General features: G+C 41.3%; 1 protein-coding gene across 1 annotated transcript in view; it reads left to right on the top strand.

Moving 5' to 3' along the window:
- The window catches only part of EIF2AK2 (eukaryotic translation initiation factor 2 alpha kinase 2), a 517,665-nt gene that overhangs the window by 308,695 nt on the left and 184,054 nt on the right, over positions 1-24,916 (top strand). The window lies entirely within an intron of this gene.

Raw genomic sequence — 24,916 nt, 5'->3', positions numbered from 1 at the left:
TGGAAATTTTGTTCCTTTCAATCCAATAAGAGACAGAGATCTCCGGCCTCTTCTAAGACGGACCAACCTAACAGTACCTGGAAACCTAGTGAATCCTGGAACAAGTTAAAACAGTCCAAGAAACCCTCCTCTGTCAACAAATCTGCATGAAGGGGCGGCCCCCGATCTGAAATCCGATAGTGTAGGGGTCAGACTATCTTTTTTTCTTGACACTTGGCTTCGGGATGTTCAGGACCTCTGGGTCCTGGACGTGGTCTCCCAGGGGTACAGGATAGGCTTCCGATCTCACCCTCTAAGGGGCAGATTCATTCTGTCAAGGCTCTCGTCAAAACTAGAAAAGAGGACAGCCTTTTTTAATTGTGTAGGAGATCTAAATTCCTTGGGTGTGATTGTCCCTGTGCCTCCCTCAGAATGGGGCCAGGGGTTTTATTCAAATCTCTTTGTAGTTCCAAAAAAAAGGGAACATTTTGCCCCATTCTAGATGTAATTTCTTAACAAATTTCTGAATTTACCCTCCTTAAAGATGGAGACTATCAGATCCATCCTTCTGTTAGTCCAGGAGAGGGTCAGTTCATAACCACTAAAGATTTGATGGACGCATACCTGCACTTTCTGATCCACAAAGATCATCATCAGTTCCTTCAGTTTGCCTTTCTTGACAATCATTATCAGTTCATAGCTCTTCCTTTTCGATTAGCTACTGCCCGAGTGCAGGGAATCGCTGTGACGCCCTACCTGTACGATATTTTTTTTTTCAAGCTCCATCTTTCTCCAACATAGGTGTGTCCGGTCCACGGCGTCATCCTTACTTGTGGGATATTCTCTTCCCCAACAGGAAATGGCAAAGAGCCCAGCAAAGCTGGTCACATGATCCTCCTAGGCTCCGCCTACCCCAGTCATTCTCTTTGCCGTTGTACAGGCAACATCTCCACGGAGATGGCTTAGAGTTTTTTAGTGTTTAACTGTAGTTTTTATTATTCAATCAAGAGTTTGTTATTTTGAAATAGTGCTGGTATGTACTATTTACTCAGAAACAGAAAAGAGATGAAGATTTCTGTTTGTATGAGGAAAATGATTTTAGCAACCGTCACTAAAATCCATGGCTGTTCCACACAGGACTGTTGAGAGCAATTAACTTCAGTTGGGGGAACAGTGTGCAGTCTCTTGCTGCTTGAGGTATGACACATTCTAACAAGACGATGTAATGCTGGAAGCTGTCATTTTCCCTATGGGATCCGGTAAGCCATGTTTATTACGATCTTAAATAAGGGCTTCACAAGGGCTTATTAAGACTGTAGACTTTTTCTGGGCTAAATCGATTCATTATTAACACATATTTAGCCTTGAGGAATCATTTTATCTGGGTATTTTGATATAATAATATCGGCAGGCACTGTATTAGACACCTTATTCTTTAGGGGCTTTCCCAAAGCATAAGCAGAGCCTCATTTTCGCGCCGGTGTGGCGCACTTGTTTTTGAGAGGCATGGCATGCAGTCGCATGTGAGAGGAGCTCTGATACTTAGAAAAGACTTTCTGAAGGCGTCATTTGGTATCGTATTCCCCTTTGGGCTTGGTTGGGTCTCAGCAAAGCAGATACCAGGGACTGTAAAGGGGGTTAAAGTTTAAAACGGCTCCGGTTCCGTTATTTTAAGGGTTAAAGCTTCCAAATTTGGTGTGCAATACTTTTAAGGCTTTAAGACACTGTGGTGAAAATTTGGTGAATTTTGAACAATTCCTTCATGTTATTTCGCAATTGCAGTAATAAAGTGTGTTCAGTTTAAAATTTAAAGTGACAGTAACGGTTTTATTTTAAAACGTTTTTTGTACTTTGTTATCAAGTTTATGCCTGTTTAACATGTCTGAACTACCAGATAGACTGTGTTCTGAATGTGGGGAAGCCAGAATTCCTATTCATTTAAATAAATGTGATTTATGTGATAATGACAATGATGCCCAAGATGATTCCTCAAGTGAGGGGAGTAAGCATGGTACTGCATCATTCCCTCCTTCGTCTACACGAGTCTTGCCCACTCAGGAGGCCCCTAGTACATCTAGCGCGCCAATACTCCTTACTATGCAACAATTAACGGCTGTAATGGATAATTCTGTCAAAAACATTTTAGCCAAAATGAACACTTATCAGCGTAAGCGCGGCTGCTCTGTTTTAGATACTGAAGAGCATGACGACGCTGATATTAATATTTCTGAAGGGCCCCTAACCCAGTCTGATGGGGCCAGGGAGGTTTTGTCTGAGGGAGAAATTACTGATTCAGGGAACATTTCTCAACAGGCTGAACCTGATGTGATTGCATTTAAATTTAAGTTGGAACATCTCCGCATTCTGCTTAAGGAGGTATTATCCACTCTGGATGATTGTGACAAGTTGGTCATCCCAGAGAAACTATGTAAAATGGACAAGTTCCTAGAGGTGCCGGGGCTCCCAGAAGCTTTTCCTATACCCAAGCGGGTGGCGGACATTGTTAATAAAGAATGGGAAAGGCCCGGTATTCCTTTCGTCCCTCCCCCCATATTTAAAAAATTGTTTCCTATGGTCGACCCCAGAAAGGACTTATGGCAGACAGTCCCCAAGGTCGAGGGAGCGGTTTCCACTTTAAACAAACGCACCACTATACCCATAGAGGATAGTTGTGTTTTCAAAGATCCTATGGATAAAAAATTAGAAGGTTTGCTTAAAAAGATGTTTGTTCAGCAAGGTTACCTTCTACAACCAATTTCATGCATTGTCCCTGTCGCTACAGCCGCATGTTTCTGGTTCGATGATCTGATAAAGGCGGTCGATAGTGATTCTCCTCCTTTTGAGGAGATTATGGACAGAATCAATGCTCTCAAATTGGCTAATTCTTTCACCCTAGACGCCACTTTGCAATTGGCTAGGTTAGCGGCTAAGAATTCTGGGTTTGCTATTGTGGCGCGCAGAGCGCTTTGGTTGAAATCTTGGTCGGCTGATGCGTCTTCCAAGAACAAGCTACTTAACATTCCTTTCAAGGGGAAAACGCTGTTTGGCCCTGACTTGAAAGAGATTATCTCTGATATCACTGGGGGTAAGGGCCACGCCCTTCCTCAGGATCGGCCTTTCAAGGCAAAAAATAAACCTAATTTTCGTCCCTTTCGTAGAAACGGACCAGCCCAAGGTGCTACGTCCTCTCAAGAGGGTAATACTTCTCAAGCCAAGCCAGCTTGGAGACCAATGCAAGGCTGGAACAAGGGAAAGCAGGCCAAGAAACCTGCCACTGCTACCAAGACAGCATGAAATGTTGGCCCCCGATCCGGGACCGGATCTGGTGGGGGGCAGACTCTCTCTCTTCGCTCAGGCTTGGGCAAGAGATGTTCTGGATCCTTGGGCGCTAGAAATAGTCTCCCAAGGTTATCTTCTGGAATTCAAGGGGACTTCCCCCAAGGGGGAGGTTCCACAGGTCTCAGTTGTCTTCAGACCACATAAAAAGACAGGCATTCTTACATTGTGTAGAAGACCTGTTAAAAATGGGAGTGATTCATCCTGTTCCATTAAGAGAACAAGGGATGGGGGTTCTACTCCAATCTGTTCATAGTTCCCAAAAAAGAGGGGAACGTTCAGACCAATCTTAGATCTCAAGATCTTAAACAAGTTTCTCAAGGTTCCATCGTTCAAGATGGAAACCATTCGAACTATTCTTCCTTCCATCCAGGAAGGTCAATTCATGACCACGGTGGATTTAAAGGATGCGTATCTACATATTCCTATCCACAAGGAACATCATCGGTTCCTAAGGTTCGCATTCCTGGACAAACATTACCAGTTCGTGGCGCTTCCTTTCGGATTAGCCACTGCTCCAAGGATTTTCACAAAGGTACTAGGGTCCCTTCTAGCTGTGCTAAGACCAAGGGGCATTGCTGTAGTACCTTACTTGGACGACATTCTGATTCAAGCGTCGTCCCTTCCTCAAGCAAAGGCTCACACGGACATTGTCCTGGCCTTTCTCAGATCTCACGGATGGAAAGTGAACGTGGAAAAGAGTTCTCTATCCCCGTCAACAAGGGTTCCCTTCTTGGGAACAATAATAGACTCCTTAGAAATGAGGATTTTTCTGACAGAGGCCAGAAAAACAAAACTTCTAGACTCTTGTCGGATACTTCATTCCGTTCCTCTTCCTTCCATAGCTCAGTGCATGGAAGTGATCGGGTTGATGGTAGCAGCAATGGACATAGTTCCTTTTGCGCGCATTCATCTAAGACCATTACAACTGTGCATGCTCAGTCAGTGGAATGGGGACTATACAGACTTGTCTCCGAAGATACAAGTAAATCAGAGGACCAGAGACTCACTCCGTTGGTGGCTGTCCCTGGACAACCTGTCACAAGGGATGACATTCCGCAGACCAGAGTGGGTCATTGTCACGACCGACGCCAGTCTGATGGGCTGGGGCGCGGTCTGGGGATCCCTGAAAGCTCAGGGTCTTTGGTCTCGGGAAGAATCTCTTCTACCGATAAATATTCTGGAACTGAGAGCGATATTCAATGCTCTCAAGGCTTGGCCTCAGCTAGCGAGGGCCAAGTTCATACGGTTTCAATCAGACAACATGACAACTGTTGCGTACATCAACCATCAGGGGGGAACAAGGAGTTCCCTAGCGATGGAAGAAGTGACCAAAATCATTCTATGGGCGGAGTCTCACTCCTGCCACCTGTCTGCTATCCACATCCCAGGAGTGGAAAATTGGGAAGCGGATTTTCTGAGTCGTCAGACATTGCATCCGGGGGAGTGGGAACTCCATCCGGAAATCTTTGCCCAAGTCACTCAGCTGTGGGCATTCCAGACATGGATCTGATGGCCTCTCGTCAGAACTTCAAAGTTCCTTGCTACGGGTCCAGATCCAGGGATCCCAAGGCGGCTCTAGTGGATGCACTAGTAGCACCTTGGACCTTCAAACTAGCTTATGTGTTCCCGCCATTTCCTCTCATCCCCAGGCTGGTAGCCAGGATCAATCAGGAGAGGGCGTCGGTGATCTTGATAGCTCCTGCGTGGCCACGCAGGACTTGGTATGCAGATCTGGTGAATATGTCATCGGCTCCACCTTGGAAGCTACCTTTGAGACGAGACCTTCTTGTTCAGGGTCCGTTCGAACATCCGAATCTGGTTTCACTCCAGCTGACTGCTTGGAGATTGAACGCTTGATTTTATCGAAGCGAGGGTTCTCAGATTCTGTTATCGATACTCTTGTTCAGGCCAGAAAGCCTGTAACTAGAAAGATTTACCACAAAAATTTGGAAAAAATATATCTGTTGGTGTGAATCTAAAGGATTCCCTTGGGACAAGGTTAAGATTCCTAGGATTCTATCCTTCCTTCAAGAAGGATTGGAAAAAGGATTATCTGCAAGTTCCCTGAAGGGACAGATTTCTGCCTTGTCGGTGTTACTTCACAAAAAACTGGCTGCTGTGCCAGATGTTCAAGCCTTTGTTCAGGCTCTGGTTAGAATTAAGCCTGTTTACAAACCTTTGACTCCTCCTTGGAGTCTCAATTTAGTTCTTTCAGTTCTTCAGGGGGTTCCGTTTGAACCCTTGCATTCCGTTGATATTAAGTTATTATCTTGGAAAGTTTTGTTTTAGTTGCAATTTCTTCTGCCAGAAGAGTTTCAGAATTATCTGCTCTGCAGTGTTCTCCTCCTTATCTGGTGTTCCATGCAGATAAGGTGGTTTTTACGTACTAAACCTGGTTTTCTTCCAAAAGTTGTTTTCTAACAAAAACATTAACCAGGAGATTATCGTACCTTCTCTGTGTCCGAAACCAAGTTTCAAAGAAGGAACGTTTGTTGCACAATTTGGATGTTGTTCGCGCTCTAAAATTCTATTTAGATGCTACAAAGGATTTTAGACAAACATCTTCCTTGTTTGTTGTTTATTCCGGTAAAAGGAGAGGTCAAAAAGCAACTTCTACCTCTCTCTCTTTTTGGATTAAAAGCATCATCAGATTGGCTTACGAGACTGCCGGACGGCAGCCTCCCGAAAGAATCACAGCTCATTCCACTAGGGCTGTGGCTTCCACATGGGCCTTCAAGAACGAGGCTTCTGTTGATCAGATATGTAGGGCAGCGACTTGGTCTTCACTGCACACTTTTACCAAATTTTACAAGTTTGATACTTTTGCTTCTTCTGAGGCTATTTTTGGGAGAAAGGTTTTGCAAGCCGTGGTGCCTTCCATTTAGGTGACCTGATTTGCTCCCTCCCTTCATCCGTGTCCTAAAGCTTTGGTATTGGTTCCCACAAGTAAGGATGACGCCGTGGACCGGACACACCTATGTTGGAGAAAACAGAATTTATGTTTACCTGATAAATTACTTTCTCCAACGGTGTGTCCGGTCCACGGCCCGCCCTGGTTTTTTTAATCAGGTCTGATAATTTATTTTCTTTAACTACAGTCACCACGGTACCATATGGTTTCTCCTATGCAAATATTCCTCCTTAACGTCGGTCGAATGACTGGGGTAGGCGGAGCCTAGGAGGGATCATGTGACCAGCTTTGCTGGGCTCTTTGCCATTTCCTGTTGGGGAAGAGAATATCCCACAAGTAAGGATGACGCCGTGGACCGGACACACCGTTGGAGAAAGTAATTTATCAGGTAAACATAAATTCTGTTTTTCCTTTTGCAAACTCTCACACTGACACACTTTTGTGTCTCCTTCAGTCTCATGGTTGGAATATAAATCTGGGCAAGAGCTCGCTTGTTCCCAATACCAGTGTTTGCTTTCTGGGAACGATTATAGACTTGATTGCCAAGCTTCTATCCGCCTTCATATGAAAAAACAGATTATACAAACAGGAGCCGCAGTAATCTGTAGACTTCAGTAGACATCTGAAACTTTGGGGCTTGGTTAGCAATCAGCACAATGTTATTAAAAATTAATCAAAACAATTTTTTTCAAAAACACTATGGGGCCGATTTATCAAGGGCCGAATGGCCCCTGATGCTCCCGTTACTCTTCGAGCCTTCTGGCTTGCCGGAAACAGCAGTTAAAAAGCAGCAGTCTTAAAGGGACAGTATACACTCATTTTCATATAACTGCATGTAATAGACACTACTATAAAAAATAAAATGCACAGATACTGATATAAAAATCCAGTATAAATCTGTTTAAAAACCTACTTAGAAGCACTCAGTTTAGCTCTGATGAAAAGGTAGCTGGAAAGCCCACTGCAAGTGGGAAATAAGTCACTCCCCCCTCCCCCTTCTTTTGCATATGAAAAGACCTGTTACACAAACAGGAGCAAGCTGGAGAAGGTAGCTGACGATATTCTCATAAAACTTTGGGGCTTGGTTAGGAGCCTGAAAATCAGAGCAATGTTATTTAAAAATAAGCAAAACTATATTTTTAAAAAAACAAAAAATACTTAATGGGCTATATAAATAGATAATCTACAAAACATTTATGCAAAGAAAAAAATGAGTGTATAATGTCCCTTTAAGACCGCTGCTCCTTAACTGGTCTGCCGCCTCTGAGGCTGCGGACATCAATCCGCCCGATCTCATACAATCGGGTTGATTGATACCGCCTGCTAGTGGCCGTTTGGCCGCACATCTGCAGGAGGCAGTATTGCACAAGCAGTTTACCAGAACTGCTTGTGCAATGTTAAATGCTGACAGCGTATGCTGTCGGTATTCAGCGATGTATATCTGTCAGACATGATCCGCTGAGCGGATCATATCGGACAGACATTTGATAAATCAATCGGCCCCTATATCTACAAAATATTTATGCAAAGAAATATCTAGTGTACAATGTCCCTTTAAGATTGTGACCCCTTGTTTTGGCATTTCTTTTTTTCTGAAAAAAAATTTCAGCTTCCAATTCATTAAGTTCCTTCATATAGTTGAAGGTTTCTGTCATGTCACCTCTTTCCCTTTTCTCCTCTAAACTATAAAACATATTTAGATGAAAGAGTCTTTCTTTGGGCAGTTTCTAGTTAATTTATATCTTTCTGGAGATCTGATCTCCAAAAACTGTATACAATATTCCAGATGAGGCCTAACTACCGATCTGTAAAGTGGCATAAGGACCCTGTTATTTCAGCTACTAATACCTCTCCCAATGCAACCAAGTATTCAACTGGCTTTACTAGCTGCTTTGTTGCATTGTCTACCAATTTTTAAATCATCTGAAATAATAATTCACAAGTTCCGTTCCTATTTAGTTTCAGTAAGTAATGTACCATTGAGACTATAATTGGCTTTTGGCTTTTTGGATCCTATATATTTATCATTTTGCTCTTGATAATAAATTTTAGGTCCCAGTCCAGTCTTCCAGTTTTACAATATCTCTGCTCATTTGATCCACTCCTCCTGGAACATCAACTCTGTTACAATTTTTTGTATGTTTGTTAAAAATAGATCAAATAAGATGAGGACCAAACAAAATAATTTTCGTTCCTTTCGGAACTTTAAGAGTGGTCCCGCTTCAGCTTCTTCTGCTACAAAGCAAGAGGGGAATTTTGCCCAATCCAAGTCAGTCTGGAGACCTAATCAGGCTTGGAACAAGGGTAAACAGGCCAAGAAGCCTGCAGCTGCCTCTAAGACAGCATGAAGGGGTAGCCCCCGATCCGGGACCGGATCTAGTAGGGGGCAGACTCTCTCTCTTCGCTCAGGCTATGTGATAAGAGGCTGTCTGTAGTGGCTTAGAAGCAGGCAGGGATTTAGAGGTTTAAATGTTATAAAGTATGTTAATATAACAATGTTGGTTGTGCAAAGCTGGGGAATGGGGAAATCTAAAACTTCTGTTTTACTATGGTTTCACAGTACCTTTGCCTGAATATTAAAGGGATAGGAGCAGTTGATTAGACAAGGGATTAGACAAGGGAGGAGCAGTTGATGTAGCATATCTAGATTTCAGCAAAGCATTTGACACCGTCCCACACAATAAACTTATTCACAAACTATATCTCCTTGGTCTAGATTCAAAAATTGTAAAACTGGGTGGAATGCTGGCTTAAGGACAGAAAACAAAGTGTCTTAGTAAATGGAGTTCATTCAGCAGAGGGGGCTGTTACTAGTGGTGTTCCTCAGGGGTCAGTTCTGGGGCCTGTTTTGTTTAACATATTTATCTGCGATATCAGCAAAGGGCTACAGGGGAAAGTATGTCTCTTTGCAGATGATACAAAAATTTGCAACAGAGTGGATGTTCCAGGGGGGGGTAGACAAAATGAGAAGTGATATACAACAATTGGAGGATTGGACAAACGACTGGGATCTAAAGTTTAACACAGCAAGTGTAAAATAATGCATTTAGGGAAGAAAAATCCAAATGTTAATTACAGACTCAATGACACTTTACTGACTGTTACAGACGAGGAACAGGACTTGGGAATTATTATTTCAGATGATTTAAAACTTAGTAAACAATGTAGTAATGCAGCGAGTAAGGCTAGCAGAATGCTTGGATGTATTGGTAGAGGTATTTGCAGCAGAAATAGTAAGGTTCTTATGCCACTTTATAGATCATTAGTTAGGCCTCATCTTGAGTATTGTGTGCAGTTCTGGAGGCCATATCTTCAGAAGGATATTAACAAACTTGAATCTGTGCAAAGGAGGGCTACCAAAATGGTACATGGTCTAAAAAATAAAACTTAGCAGGATAGGCTCAATGACCTAAATATGTATAGCTTAGAGGAGAGAAGGGAAAGAGGTGATATGATAGCAACTTTCAAGTACATTAAAGGGTTTAGTAAAACTGAGGCTGAGGGTATTTTACATAAAATGGAAAATTCAAGAACAAGGGGTCATGAGCTCAAGCTAAAGGGTAGTAGATTCAGGAGTAATTTGAGGAAGCACTTCTTTACAGAAAGAGTGATTGATTTATGGAATAAACTTCCTCAAGAGGTAGTAGCAACAAACACTGTGGGGGACTTTAAAAATGCATGGGACAAGCATAGGGCTATCCTACGAACTAGATAAGTTTACACTGTTAGGTAAGGTCGGGCAGACTTGCTGGGCCTATGGCTCTTATCTGCCGTCAATATCTATGAATCTATGAATCTAGTCAAAACCCAAAAAATGTTTCAGGATTCAAATAGGGCATGTAATTTTAAACAACTTTCCAATTTACTTTTATCACCAATTTTGCTTTGTTCTAGCAGTATTTTTAGTTGAAAGCTAAACCTAATTTCTTAGACCTTGAAGGACGCCTCTAATCAAAATGCATTTTGACAGTTTTTCACCACTAGAGGGCATAAATTCATGTGTTTTATATATATAATATTGAGCTCATGCACGTGAATTTACAGAGGAGTGAGCACTGATTGGCTAAAATGCAAGTCTGTCAAAAGAACTAAAATAAGGGGGTCTGCAGAGGCTTAGATACAAGGTAATTACAGAGGTAAAATGTGTATTATTATAACTATGTTGGTTATGCAAAACTGGGGAATGGCTAATTAAGGGATTATTTATCTTTTAAAACAACAAAAATTCTGGTGTTAACTGTCCCTTTAAACCATACATATTGAGATTCAATAGAGCCTAAGTTCTCACCCACTGATATCCAATTTTTTATCCACTGCAGTGAGATCAACTTTTTTATGTACGATAAATCAATTTTATTTTTCTTTTGAGCTCAACTATATTCATTTTATGTAATAAAACTGTATTTCTTACCATATTGTATCTGTCATATGTATTATTTTATATTGTAATTTTTACTTATATCATTTATTGCACCTTTTGAGGTCCACATTTAACCCCTACCAAAACTTGGTTTAGATTTTTTTTTATCCTACATTAACTTGATATTTTAGCTTTAGAGAGCAAAAATATTTGTATTTCATATCACACTTTATTAGCTTATAGATATTTCCTTTTCATATTTTGTACTTATTTAATACTATTTTTATATGTTAGTATTACCACATTTTAACCTTCGTACACAAAATATAATATATATTTGGAAGATTCGGTTTAGTCTCTTATGGAGGGTAGTACTCTTCGGAATGGGACTGGAGTTTTAAGTAGTCCTGTCAGCCTCTCAGTGAGAGCATGGATTTAAGTTAGAGTCCGGAGATGCAGGGAGAGTCTTTCTGCAAAACCATCCCAACTCATATTAACGGCTCCATAAGCAATCAGCGCTGACGAGTTTCCCTGCCTGCTTTCTTCACTCAAGTCCATGTCAGAAGCAATGCTACTGTCAAACTTAAAGGACCGTGTTACTGTTCCACGGCATAGATTCTGGTAAGATTGTTTCATTTTTTAATATATGTATGATAATGCAAGAAGAGAGGGTCACAGTGTGACTCCTTTTATCTGTATAGAATCAAGGGTTAATATCTTCTGAGGGGGATTATTTAACAGTGGGGAATAATCTTATATGTTTATTTGATTTATTGCTGCTTTTATGTGTGAGATGTTATGGGCTCATAGGCTGTTATGGAATATACAGGTTTCACTTTCACTTTGAGAGCTGTGCAGCTTACAAGTTTGGCACGCTTTTTCTCATAGGAGAGACGGCGTTCTGTTAAGGGACCGAACTTTTCAAAAGAGTGAACCATGTCACTTCCTGTGATGTTTCATCAGCTGTTGCTCACATTTTGGAGTTAACGCGCATGCGTGCCAGCGTCATCACATACCTGGCCGCATACGTCACTGTTAAACTATTTAGACCTGTGAAATGAAGAAGCCTTTCTATAGCACATGCGTGGGATTTTCTATCACAAATGTGGGTGTTTATGGAAAGCATATTCTGAAGTCTACTGCAACTACTCCCTATTAAGCTGAGTCTCTGTGCGTTTATGACAAACACCCACTCGGCTATCGCCACTGCTTCTTCTGCTGATCCAATGCTTACTGTTGCAACAAATGTTTAAAACATGACATTGAAGGGAGCCTGTGAAAAGCTGTATTGGATCAGCAGAAGAAGCAGTGGTGATAGCAGAGTGGCTGTTTGTCATACAGACTCAGACTCAGCTTAATAGGGAGTAGTTGCAGTGGGGGGGCGGACTTCCGAATATTGCCGAGAAGAGGAATAAACAGCATTCCATAAACACCCCCATTTGTGATAGAAAATCCCACGCATGTGCTATAGAAAGGCTTCTTAATTTCTCAGGTCTAAATAGTTTAACAGTGACGTATGCGGCCAGGTATGTGATGACGCTGGCACGCATGCGCGTTAACTCCAAAATGTGAGCAACAGCAGATGAAACGTCACAGGAAGTGACATGGTTTGCTCTTTTTAAAAGTTTGGTCCCTTACCAGAACAACGGTCCTGCATTGTACAGTTTTCATTCCCTCTTTCTTGACCGGGTGTCTATCAGAGAGAAGTCATAAATCTCTGTACTGTCTGGGTCGTAAGAGGTGGGGAATGCCCCAGCTATTGGGGTATAAGGGTGCCATTTTTTGTGAATAAAATAAGATTGTTTTATTTTTTTATAGTTCTCCGGTTTTTGCACTAGCGACGGAGGATTCTGTTACTTTAGAGGGTACTCCCTCTATTCCTAAAGAGTAATTCCTGTTTATATTGTGAGGAGGCCTTAGATCTGCCCTCTCAATTATGTTCCATATGCCTTGATAATGTGATAATTTCAAACATGTTTGATACCACTGAGCCGTCCACCTCTGAGGAGTTGTCATCCAGTAAGGTGCGTACCCTACATTCTTCTTTCTCTACACATGCAGTTTCCCTTAACATTGCCTATTCTCCATCTGGGGGGGGGGGGGGGCTTTTTTTCCACCAGACGTTACTGCACAGTTCAGACGGCGATGTCTGCAGCCTTTAATGCTTTACCATGCTGCCAAGCGCAAGCGAAAGGTTACATATTGCACTACTTCCCAGAGTACATCAGATAATTTATTGGATTTAACTAATAAGCGCCTAGATTACGAGTTTTTGTCGGTAAGGCTGTGCGGGGCTAACAAGCCTTTTTTTCTTCCGCTCACTTAAGCCAACGCTGTTATTACAGGTTTTTCTGCAAGCCGGTGTTAGCCTCAGAAAAGTGAGTGTTGAGCAAAATTTAGCTCCACATTCAGCTCCTAACGCGAGCCCCATTGTTTCTTATGGGAAATTAATTTTATGTCTGCACCTAACACCCTAACGTGAACCCCGAGTCTAAACACCCCTATCTTACACTTATTAACCCTAATCTGCCGCCCCCGCTATCGCTGACACACCTACATTATAATTATTAACCCCCTAATCTGCCCCCCCAACGTCGTTAATATTCAATTTATTAACCCCCTAATCTGCCACCCCCCAACGTCGCCGCAACTATATTAAATCTATTAACCCCTAATCTGCCGCCCCAACGTCGCCGCCACTATATTAAATCTATTAACCCCTAGTCTGCCACCCCCAACTATATTAAATCTATTAACCCTAATCTGCCGCCGCCAATGTCGCTGCAACTATAATAAATTATTAACCCCTAAACCTAAGTCTATCCCCTCCCCTAACTTAAATATAATTTAAATACATCTAAATAAATTTACTACAATTAAATAAATTATTCCTATTTAAAACTAAATACTTACCTATAAAATAACCCTAAGTTAGCTACAATATAACTAATAGTTACATTGTAGCTAGCTTAGGATTTATATTTTCTCTTGTAAGATCTATCTAGTCCACGGATTCATCCTTACCTTGTGGGATATTCTCCTCCCCTACAGGAAGTGGCCAAAGAGAGCACCCACAGCAGAGCTGTCTATATAGCTCCCCCTTAGCTCCACCCCCCAGTCATTCTCTTTGCCTACTCTAAGTAACTAGGAAGTGCAGAGCGAGTGTGGTGACAAAAATGTTAGTTTTTTATTTCTCAAGCAAAAGCTTTGTTATTTTAAATGGTGCCGGTGTGTACTATTTACTCTCTGGCAGAAAAGAGATGAAGATTTCTGCAAGGAGGATGATGATCTTAGCACTTTGTAACTAAGATCCACTGCTGTTCTCACAAGGGCTGAAGAGTACAGGAAAACTTCAGTTGGGGGAACGGTTTGCATGCTAAGCTGCATATGAGGTATGTTCAGTCCTATATTTTTCTAGACGGACTGTGTTTTATTCTGAAAAGGCTGGCAATATTCCCCATGAGGGAAGGGTAAGCTGTATTCAGACACTTAGATAGGAATTTCAGCTTGCTTGAAGGGCTCATTTGTTACTGGTGACACTGTTAGGAAAAAACGTTTTTGTTTGTTCAGTAAATTATGCAATTATAACTTTTTTGAAGGGACTAAAGGGGTCATTGTGGCTTGTGTTAGGGTTTTTTAACCCACATGGTTAATTAAGAGACACTCGGATGTTTTTCTAATAGGCCTCAAAACATCGAGTGAGGTGGGAGGGGCCTATTTTCACGCCTCAGTTGCGCAGTTTCTTTTCCTTAGAGACATCCAACTGCTTCTCTAGAGGTTCCTGCTGTGTTTGAGGGCTGTAAAGGAGGTTTTTTCCCCACAAATCGTTCTGAAGGGCAGGTAGGCGCCACAGCAGAGCTGTGGCAAGGTGCTGAAAGTCTTTTTTACCGGTTTTGAGGTTTTTTCAATCCGGTTTTGCCATTAAGGGGTTAATTGTTTATTTGCATAGCTTTGCAAAGTTACTAAGGCTTTAAGATACTACTGTAAAAATTTCGTTAAGTTTACTGCTTTTTTACACTGTTTTGCAGACTTGTGCAGCTTTTTTTCTCTTAAAGGCACAGTACCGTTTTATTTCTAAGTGTTATTTACTTTGATTACAGTGTTTTCCAAGCTTGCTTGTTACATTACTAGCCTGTTTAACATGTCTGACACCAAGGAAAATCCTTGTTCAATATGTTTGGAAGCCATTGTGGAACCCCCTCTTAGAATGTGTCCCAATTGTACTGATATGTCTATAAATTATAAAGAACATATATTAGCCCCCTCCTTCCCCACAAAAAATGGGTATAATTAACCTTTCCTCCTTCCCTTTAAATAACGTACATGTTAAGGTATTAGAAAAAGGACTAAGATTCTGTCCATCTAACAACTTAGATCTATTTGAAGTGACTAAAGATCTTCACCTTTTCGCGAGAAAGTTAGCCTTGAAAAAGATCATGACACCAAAAGTTCAAATTAATTTAACATGCAATAAAGAAAGGGATGCCCTTGATTGTCTCGAAACTCTACTATATGAGCAGAGTACGCAAAGTATTGACATACTTCCAAAAACAGATCTAAAGAAAAAATCTACCTACATGCCCTCTTTTTCCTCCATCCCTAACATTTCAATCTTTGTACAAAATGTGTCTCGTGAGTTGGCACAAATAAAGAACACAAAGGTTGTGAATGACAATCTTACTAAGGCAGAACGTAAGGCTTTAAAAGAACTGACCAATCGGGATTTGGTCATAAAGCCTGCGGACAAGGGCGGCAACGTCGTTGTCTTAAGCCAAGAGTATTATATTAAGGAGGCAAGACGGCAGTTGCTAGACGTAACTCAGTATGAAAAATCCTCACTTGAAGATTTTCATAAGTCACATAACGAGCTATTATTCATGTTGAATGATGCTCGAAGTAATAACTTAATTACAGGTCAGGAATTTACTTTCCTATTCAATCATAAACCGAAAGTACCAGTGTTTTACTGGATCCCAAAACTACATAAGTCGGTCCAAAAACCTCCTGGCCGCCCGATCATTTCTGGGAATGGGGGTCCCACAGAGGGTATTAGTAATTATATTGATACATTCTTGCAACCTTTTCTGAAAGATTTGCGTACATTTGTACAAGATTCAACTGACGTAATTTCAAAAATTGGATGGTATCAGTGTCACTAATGGAAACCATGCTGGTTTTTCTCTGGACGTTGAGTCCCTTTATTTCCTCTATCCCCATTCTATTGGGCTTGAGACATGTGAACATTTTCTTAATACAATACTAATAGGGGTACAAAAAAACATACTGACTTTGTGATTCAATTATTGAAATTTGTTCTGGAAAACAACAGATTCATGTTTGATGGAAAATGTTATAGACAGAAACGAGGAACAGCCATGGGGGCTACATGTGCACTAACTTATGCATGCCTACATCTTGGTGGATGGGAAGATCAGACTGTTTTTGGTGAACATGCTGAGACAGTTGGTGCACATGTAGCCCTGTGGATAAGGTATGTGGATGATATCCTCTTACTGTGGGATGGTAGTGAATCTGACTTGCTCCAATTTGTCACTTTATTAAACTCAAATGATAAAAATATTTTTCTCACATGTAATTATGATTACAATTCAATTGACTTTCTGGACTTGAAAATAAGTAAAAAGGAAGGGAAAATAGTAACTGAAGTCTTTCGTAAGCCAACAGCAACTAACAACCTACTCTTAGGATCGAGCCATCATCCTGAAAATTTGAAGCGAGGTATACCTTATGGGCAATTTCTGCGCCTGCGCCGAATCTGCTCTGAAGATCACGTTTTCAAAAAACAGGCAAAAGAGATGATGACTCGCTTTCTTGAGACAGGTTACTCAAAGAGATGTGTAAAAAGAGCGCTATTTAAGGCATCTCAGCAGGATAGAAAGGATCTCCTTTACCAAAGTAAACAAACCAAAAAGGAAGACAATAAGATTAGATTCATTACCAAATATAACACACATTGGGGCAAGGTAAGATCTATCTTAAGTAAAAATTGGCACTTACTGACTAATGACAATACACTCCATGAATATGTGGGTGATTACCCACTTATCACTGCGAGAAGACCTAATAACTTAAAAGATATTCTTGTTAAGAGCGAATTTAATAAAGTCCCTACAGGCAACTGGCTAGAACATGCTGCCCAGAAAGTAGTTGGAAGTTCACCTTGCAGCCACTGTGTATGCTGCCAATTTATGTGTAAAACCAAGACATTTTGTACCAACACAGGGGTTACATATAAAATCAACTCTTTTATTAATTGCTCGACTAAAGGAGTAATATATCTCCTTTTTTGTTCATGTAAAAAGTTTTATGTAGGAAAAACTTTTAGAGAGCTACAATCTCGTATTACTGAACATAGAGATGACATTAAATATTGTGACGTAGACAGCCCAGTTGCAAGACATTTTGCTCAGTCTCATAGATCTAAAACTGATGATCTCCAATTCATTGGAATAGAGTCTGTTAAGTTAAGTGCCCGTGGAGGTGACATCGATACGATTTTATTACAAAAAGAGACAAGATGGATGTATAGATTGAATACACTTTCACCAAATGGTCTTAATGAGAAGTTGGAATTTGCCTCCTTTTTGGGTTATCTATCTGCACATTGACCAGTAAAGTATTTTGGAATCTACTTATGTAAATATCTATGTTTTACAAATCCTTTTTCTTGTAAATGTTACTGCATTAAGTATAAAGAAAAATGGAGAACAATTCTCCCTTCGTGGTTAGTTAAAGTTGCACACATTTATGCACAAATTTATATTATAAAAATATTACAATAAATTAAAGCTTTTTGAATTTAAAACATTGATTAATTAAAATAAAGATTAATTTTTAATTTTAACTATGGATGTTTGTGTATATTGTGAATGTGTGTATGAATGCTTTATATTTCTTGTATTTCTTTTATGGAATCAATTTGGGCTTCTTCAACGTAACAAATTCATTTCTAAGTTGGACACAATGTCAAGTATTTTAAACATGGTAATAAACATTACACTTTGAAATGTTACGTCTGTATGATTGGGTAAAGAAGTCAGGACTTGTTACTTTGTAAACAGCCAAAGCATGATTGACAAGCTTATCAACGAATCAAGAAATGACCGGCAAACACTGTGTACCAATAAAAGGATACTCTAACTTAGGTGACGTCAGCACCCGGAAGAAGCCCCATGCTGCACTCTGTGAAGGAGTGAAACGAGCGTTCAGACTCGTCGGTGCTTTGCAGCTTTTCTCTTCACCGCAGCATTGGATCCCGGCTAGCCCCGACCTGCCCTTGAAGACCACGTACCACTTAAGCATTGAAGATTCTGCCGTTGGCGCCACGGACACAGGTAGTACTACTTACCATTCTTTGCAAATAAGGACATGACAGCTCCTGCACCTGTGAATATCGTATACACGCACGGCTTCTAAGGTATGCTTTAAAAGTGATTTGATCACGTTCCGGGGTCGAGGGTTTGGTCCGGCTAGTTCGGCTGAGCGGCACTTTGGGGACTTTTAAGATAAAGAACTATTTCCTTTGTGGATTACAAATATTTAACACCATTGGTTAATATATATCTATCCCATTTGTCCTGGTGCACCAGAAGCTCTCTCTCAGCCCATTGACTTTTATTTACCAGGATCCCATGTATGAATGTGGTATGTTTGTGATATGTGTGATTTATTAAAGGATGTTTTAACTTTTGACACTTATGTTTCTTGAGTTTTTATTATCTACGGTTGTGCTGGTTTAGCCTAGACTTTTGGAAACCCCTCATTTTGGGGAATCTACTTTTTTGCTATGTTTGTTAAAAATAGATCAAATAAGATGAGGACCAAACAAAATAATTTTCGTTCCTTTCGGAACTTTAAGAGTGGTCCCGCTTCAGCTTCTTCTGCTACAAAGCAAGAGGGGAATTTTGCCCAATCCAAGTCAGTCTGGAGACCTAATCAGGCTTGGAACAAGGGTAAACAGGCCAAGAAGCCTGCAGCTGCCTCTAAGACAGCATGAAGGGGTAGCCCCCGATCCGGGACTGGATCTAGTAGGGGGCAGACTCTCCCTCTTCGCTCAGGCTTGGGCGAGAGCTGTTCAGGATCCCTGGGCTTTAGAAATTGTGTCCCAGGGATATCTTCTGGAATTCAAGGGCTCCCTTCCAAGGGGGAGATTTCACATTTCTCGATTGTCTGTAAACCAGACAAAGAGAGAGGCATTCTTACGCTGTGTAGAAGACCTACATACCATGGGAGTGATCCGCCCAGTCCCAAAAGAGGAACAGGGGCTAGGGTTTTATTCAAACCTGTTTGTGGTTCCCAAGAAAGAGGGAACTTTCAGATCAATCTTGGATCTCAAAATTCTAAACAAGTTCCTCAAAGTTCCATCATTCAAGATGGAGACTATTCGGACTATTCTACCTCTGATCCAGGAGGGTTAATATATGACTACCGTGGACTTAAAGGATGCGTATCTACACATCCCTATTCACAGAGATCATCATCAATTCCTCAGATTCGCCTTTCTAAACAGGCATTACCAGTTTGTGGCCCTTTCCTTCGGGTTGGCCACGGCTCCCAGAATTTTCACAAAAGTGCTAGGGTCCCTTCTGGCGGTTCTACGACCACGGGGCATAGCAGTGGCGCCTTATCTAGACGACATCTTAATTCAGGTGTCAACTTTCCAGCTAGCCAAGTCTCACACGGACATCGTGTTGGCTTTTCTGAGATCTTACGGGTGGAAGGTGAACATAAAAAAGAGTTCTCTCTTCCCTCTTACAAGAGTTTCCTTCCTAGGGACTCTGATAGACTCGGTAGAAATGAAAATATTTCTGACGGAGGTCAGAAAGTTAAAACTCTTAACCACTTGCCGAGCTCTTCATTCCATTCCTCGGCCATCAGTGGCTCAGTGTATGGAGGTAATCGGGCTCATGGTAGCGGCAATGGACATAGTTCCTTTTGCCTGCCTACACCTCAGACCACTGCAGCTATGCATGCTCAAACAGTGGAATGGGGATTATGCAGATTTATCTCCTCAACTGCCTCTGGACCAGGAGATCAGAGATTCTCTTCTCTGGTGGTTGTCTCAGGACCACCTGTCTCAGGGAATGTGTTTCCGCAGGTCAGAGTGGCTCATTGTAACGACAGATGCCAGCCTGCTAGGCTGGGGTGCAGTCTGGAATTCCCTGAAAGCACTTATGGTCTCGGGAGGAAGCTCTTCCGATAAACATTCTAGAACTGAGAGCGATATTCAATGCACTTCAGGCGTGGACTCAGCTTGCTGCAGCCAAATTCATCAGGTTTCAGTCGGACAACATCACGACTGTAGCTTATATCAATCATCAAGGAGGAACAAGGAGTTATCTAGCGATGATGGAGGTAACCAAAATAATCTGGTGGGCAGAGGATCACTCTTGCCATCTCTCAGCGATCCACATCCCAGGAGTAGAGAACTGGGAGTCGGATTTTCTAAGTCGTCAGACTTTTCATCCAGGGGAGTGGGAACTCCATCCGGAGGTATTTGCCCAGCTGATTCAGCTATGGGGCACACCAGAATTGAATCTGATGGCATCTCGTCAGAATGCCAAACTTCCTCGCTACGGGTCCAGGTCCCGGGATCCCAAGGCGGTACTGATAGATGCTCTAGCAGTGCCTTGGTCCTTCAGTCTGGCCTATGTATTGCCACTGTTTCCTCTCCTTCCTCGTCTGGTTGCTAGAATCAAGCAGGAGAGAGCTTCGGTAATTCTGATAGCACCTGCGTGGCCACGCAGGACTTGGTATGCAGACCTAGTGAATACGTCTTCGGTTCCACCATGGATTCTGCCAATGAGGCGGGACCTTCTAATCCATGGTCCGTTCACGCATCCAAATCTAATTTCTCTGCGTCTGACTGCTTGGAGATTGAACGCGTGATTCTATCAAAGCGTGGTTTCTCTGAGTCAGTCATTGATTCCCAGATTCAGGCTAGAAAGCCTGTTACCAGGAAGATCTATCATAAGATTTGGCGCAAATATCTTTATTGGTGTGAATCAAAAGGTTACTCGTGGAGTAAGATTAGGATTCCTAGAATATTGTCTTTTCTCCAAGAAGGTTTGGAGAAGGGATTATCTGCTAGTTCGCTAAAAGGACAAATATCTGCTTTGTCTATTCTACTTCACAAACGTCTGGCAGATGTTCCAGACATTCAAGCATTTAGTCAGGCTTTGGTCAGAATCAAGCCTGTATTTAAACCTGTTGCTCCGCCATGGAGCCTAAACTTAGTTCTTAAAGTTCTTCAAGGGGTTCCGTTTGAACATATGCATTCCATAGATATTAAGCTTCTATTTTGGAAAGTTTTGTTTTTAGTAGCTATCTCTTCGGCTCGAAGAGTTTCTGAGCTATCTGCTTTACAATGTGATTCACCTTACCTTGTTTTCCATGCAGATAAGGTGGTTTTACGTACCAAACCTGGGTTTCTTCCTAAGGTTGTTTCTAATAAGAATATCAATCAAGAGATTGTGGTTCCTTCTTTGTGTCCTAATCCTTCATCTAAGAAGGAACGTCTGTTACACAATCTTGATGTGGTTCGTGCTTTAAAGTTCTACTTACAAGCAACTAAAGATTTCCGTCAAACATCTTCTTTGTTTGTTGTTTATTCTGGTAAACGGAGAGGTCAAAGGGCTACCGCTACCTCTCTTTCTTTTTGGCTGAAAAGCATCATCCTTTTGGCCTATGAGACTGCTGGCCAGCAGCCTCCTGAAAGAATTACTGCTCATTCTACTAGAGCTGTGGCTTCCACATGGGCTTTTAAAAATGAGGCGTCTGTTGAACAGATTTGTAAGGCAGCGACTTGGTCTTCGCTTCATACTTTTTCAAAATTTTACAAATTCGACACTTTTGCTTCTTCGGAGGCTATTTTTGGGAGAAAGGTTCTACAAGCAGTGGTGCCTTCCGTTTAAGGTCCCTGTCTTGTCTTTCCCTTCATCCGTGTCCTAAAGCTTTGGTATTGGTATCCCACAAGTAAGGATGAATCCGTGGACTCGATACATCTTACAAGAGAAAACATAATTTATGCTTACCTGATAAATTTATTTCTCTTGTGATGTATCGAGTCCACGGCCCACCCTGTTTTTTAAGACAGGCATATATATTTTTATTTTAAAACTTTCAGTCACCACTGCACCCTATAGTTTCTCCTTTTTCTTCCTAGCCTTCGGTCGAATGACTGGGGGGGTGGAGCTAAGGGGGGAGCTATATAGACAGCTCTGCTGTGGGTGCTCTCTTTGCCACTTCCTGTAGGGGAGGAGAATATCCCACAAGTAAGGATAAATCTGTGGACTCGATACATCACAAGAGAAATAAATTTATCAGGTAAGCATAAATTATGTTTTATTTTACAGGCAACTTTGTATTTATTTTAACTAGGTACAATAGTTATTAAATAGTTATTAACTATTTAATAACTTCCTATTTAAAATAAATACAAATTTACCTGTAAAATAAACCCTAACCTAAGTTACAATTACACCTAACACTACACTATAATTAAACTAATTACCTAAACTACCTACAATTAATTACAATTAAATTAAATAAACTAAATTACGAAAGAAAACAAACACTAAATTACAGAAAATAAAAAAGAATTGCAAGAATTTTAAACTAATTACACCTAATCTAATCCCCCTAATAAAATAAAAAAGCCCCCCAAAATAATAAAATTCCCTACCCTATACTAAATTACAAATAGCCCTTAAAAGGGCCTTTTGCGGGGCATTGCCCCAAAGTAATCAGCTCTTTCACCTGTAAAAAAAAATACAATACCCCCCCAACATTAAAACCCACACACCCAACCCTACTCTAAAACCCACCCAATACCCCCTTAAAAAAACCTAACACTACCCCCTTGAAGATCACCCTACCTTGAGCCGTCTTCACCCAGCCGGGCACAAGTGGACGTCCAGAGGGTCCGAAGTCTTCATCCTATCCGGCCTGAAGAGGACATCCAGACTGGCAGAAGGCTTCATCCAGGCGGCATCTTCTATCTTCATCCTTCCGGAGCGGAGCGGGTCCATCTTCAAGACATCCGACGCGGAGCATCCTCTTCATCCGACGGCCGACGACTGAATGACTGGTCCTTTAAGTGACGTCATCCAAAATGGCGTCCCTTGAATTCCAATTGGCTGATAGAATCCTATCAGCCAATCGGAAATTAAGGTAGGAAAAATCATATTGGCTGATGCAATCAGCCAATAGGATTGACCTCGCATTCTATTGGCTGATTGGAACAGCCAATAGAATGCAAGCTCAATCCTATTGGCTGATTGGATCAGCCAATCGGATTGAACTTCAATCCTATTGGCTGATTGCATCAGCCAATAGGATTTTTCCTACCTTAATTCCGATTGGCTGATAGAATCCTATCAGCCAATTGGAATTCAAGGGACGCCATTTCACTTAAAGGACCAGTCATTCAGTCGTCGGCCGTCGGATGAAGAGGATGCTCCGCGTCGGATGTCTTGAAGATGGACCCGCTCCGCTCCGGAAGGATGAAGATAGAAGATGCCGCCTGGATGAAGCCTTCTGCCAGTCTGGATGTCCTCTTCAGGCCGGATAGGATAAAGACTTCGGACCCTCTGGACGTCCACTTGTGCCCGGCTGGGTGAAGACGGCTCAAGGTAGGGTGATCTTCAAGGGAGTAGTGTTAGGTTTTTTTAAGGGGGGATTGGGTGGGTTTTAGAGTAGGGTTGGGTGTGTGGGTGGTGGGTTTTAATGTTGGGGGGTATTGTATTTTTTTTTACATGTGAAAGAGCCGATTACTTTGGGGCAATGCCCCACAAAAGGCCCTTTTAAGGGCTATTTGTAATTTAGTATAGGGTAGGGAATTTTATTATTTTGGGGGGCTTTTTTATTTTATTAGGGGGATTAGATTAGGTGTAATTAGTTTAAAATTCTTGTAATTCTTTTTTTTTATTTTCTGTAATTTAGTGTTTTTTTTCGTAATTTAGTTTATTTAATTTAATTGTAATTAATTGTAGGTAGTTTAAGTAATTAGTTTAATTATAGTGTAGTGTTAGGTGTAATTGTAACTTAGGTTAGGGTTTATTTTACAGGTAAATTTGTATTTATTTTAACTAGGAAGTTATTAAATAGTTAATAACTATTTAATAACTATTGTACCTAGTTAAAATAAATACAACGTTGCCTGTAAAATAAATATAAATCCTAAGCTAGCTACAATGTAACTATCAGTTATATTGTAGCTATTTTAGGGTTTATTTTATAGGTAAGTATTTAGTTTTAAAAAGGATTAATTTATTTAATTGTAGTAATTTAATTTCGTTTTATTTAAATTATATTTAAGTTGGGGGGTTAGGGTTAGATTTAGATTTAGGGGTTAATAAATTTAATATAGTTGCGGCGGCATTGGGGTCGGCAGATTAGGGGGTTAATAAATGTAGGTAGGTTTCAGCGATGTTAGGGACGGCAGATTAGGGGTTAATAAAATTTAGCTAGTGTTTGCGAGGCGGGAGTGCAGCGGTTTAGGGGTTAATACATTTATTAAAGTGGCGGCGATGTCCGGTCGGCAGATTAGGGGTTAAACATTTTAGTTAAGTGTTTCCGATGTGGGGAGGTGGGGAACCTCGGTTTATGGGTGTTAGTGTACTTTTTAGCACTTTAGTTAAGAGTTTTATGTTACGGCGTTGGCCCATAAAACTCTTAACTACTGACTTTTATATGCGGTAGGAGTCTGGACAGGAGAGGGTCTACCGCTCACTTTTTCAGGCGATCGTAATACCGGCGTTAGGCAAATCCCATTAAAAGGATAGGATACGCAATTGATGTAAGGGGATTTGCGGTAAGCTAAAATCACGGAAAAAAAAGTGAGCAGTAGACCCTCTCCTGCCTGACTCGTAATACCAGCGAGCGTTAAAAAGCAGCGTTGGGACCCCTCAACGCTGCTTTTTTAAGGCTAACGCAAGACTCGTAATCTAGGTGAAGGTTATCCGAGGATGAAGTTCTTTCTGAAACTTCAGAGTATGAACATTCTGGATTGGAGTCTGCTGCCTCTAAACCTCCAGCTGCGGAGGAACCAGACTTTAGTTTTAGGAATTTGCACTTTCTTCTAAAGGAAGTTTTGGCGAATTTAGAGGTTCCAGAGGCCAAATTGCCTGATGAACTTTTGATTCCTAAATTGGATAGAGTTTGGGGACAGGGTGGTACCTTATCCTTCCCTGCTCCTTTTAGATGGCGAACATTATTAAGAATGAATTGGACAGGATTTGGTTCCTTTCCCCCCTCTTCTTCCTTTAAGAAATTGTTCTTGGTCCTGGACTGTCAATGGAGTTGTA

The sequence above is a fragment of the Bombina bombina genome, chromosome 4 (genome assembly GCF_027579735.1).
Source record: "Bombina bombina isolate aBomBom1 chromosome 4, aBomBom1.pri, whole genome shotgun sequence".
Taxonomy (NCBI): Eukaryota; Metazoa; Chordata; class Amphibia; order Anura; family Bombinatoridae; genus Bombina; species Bombina bombina.
The sequence above is the reverse complement of the archived record's forward strand: the minus strand, read 5'-3'. Positions and strand labels throughout refer to the sequence as shown.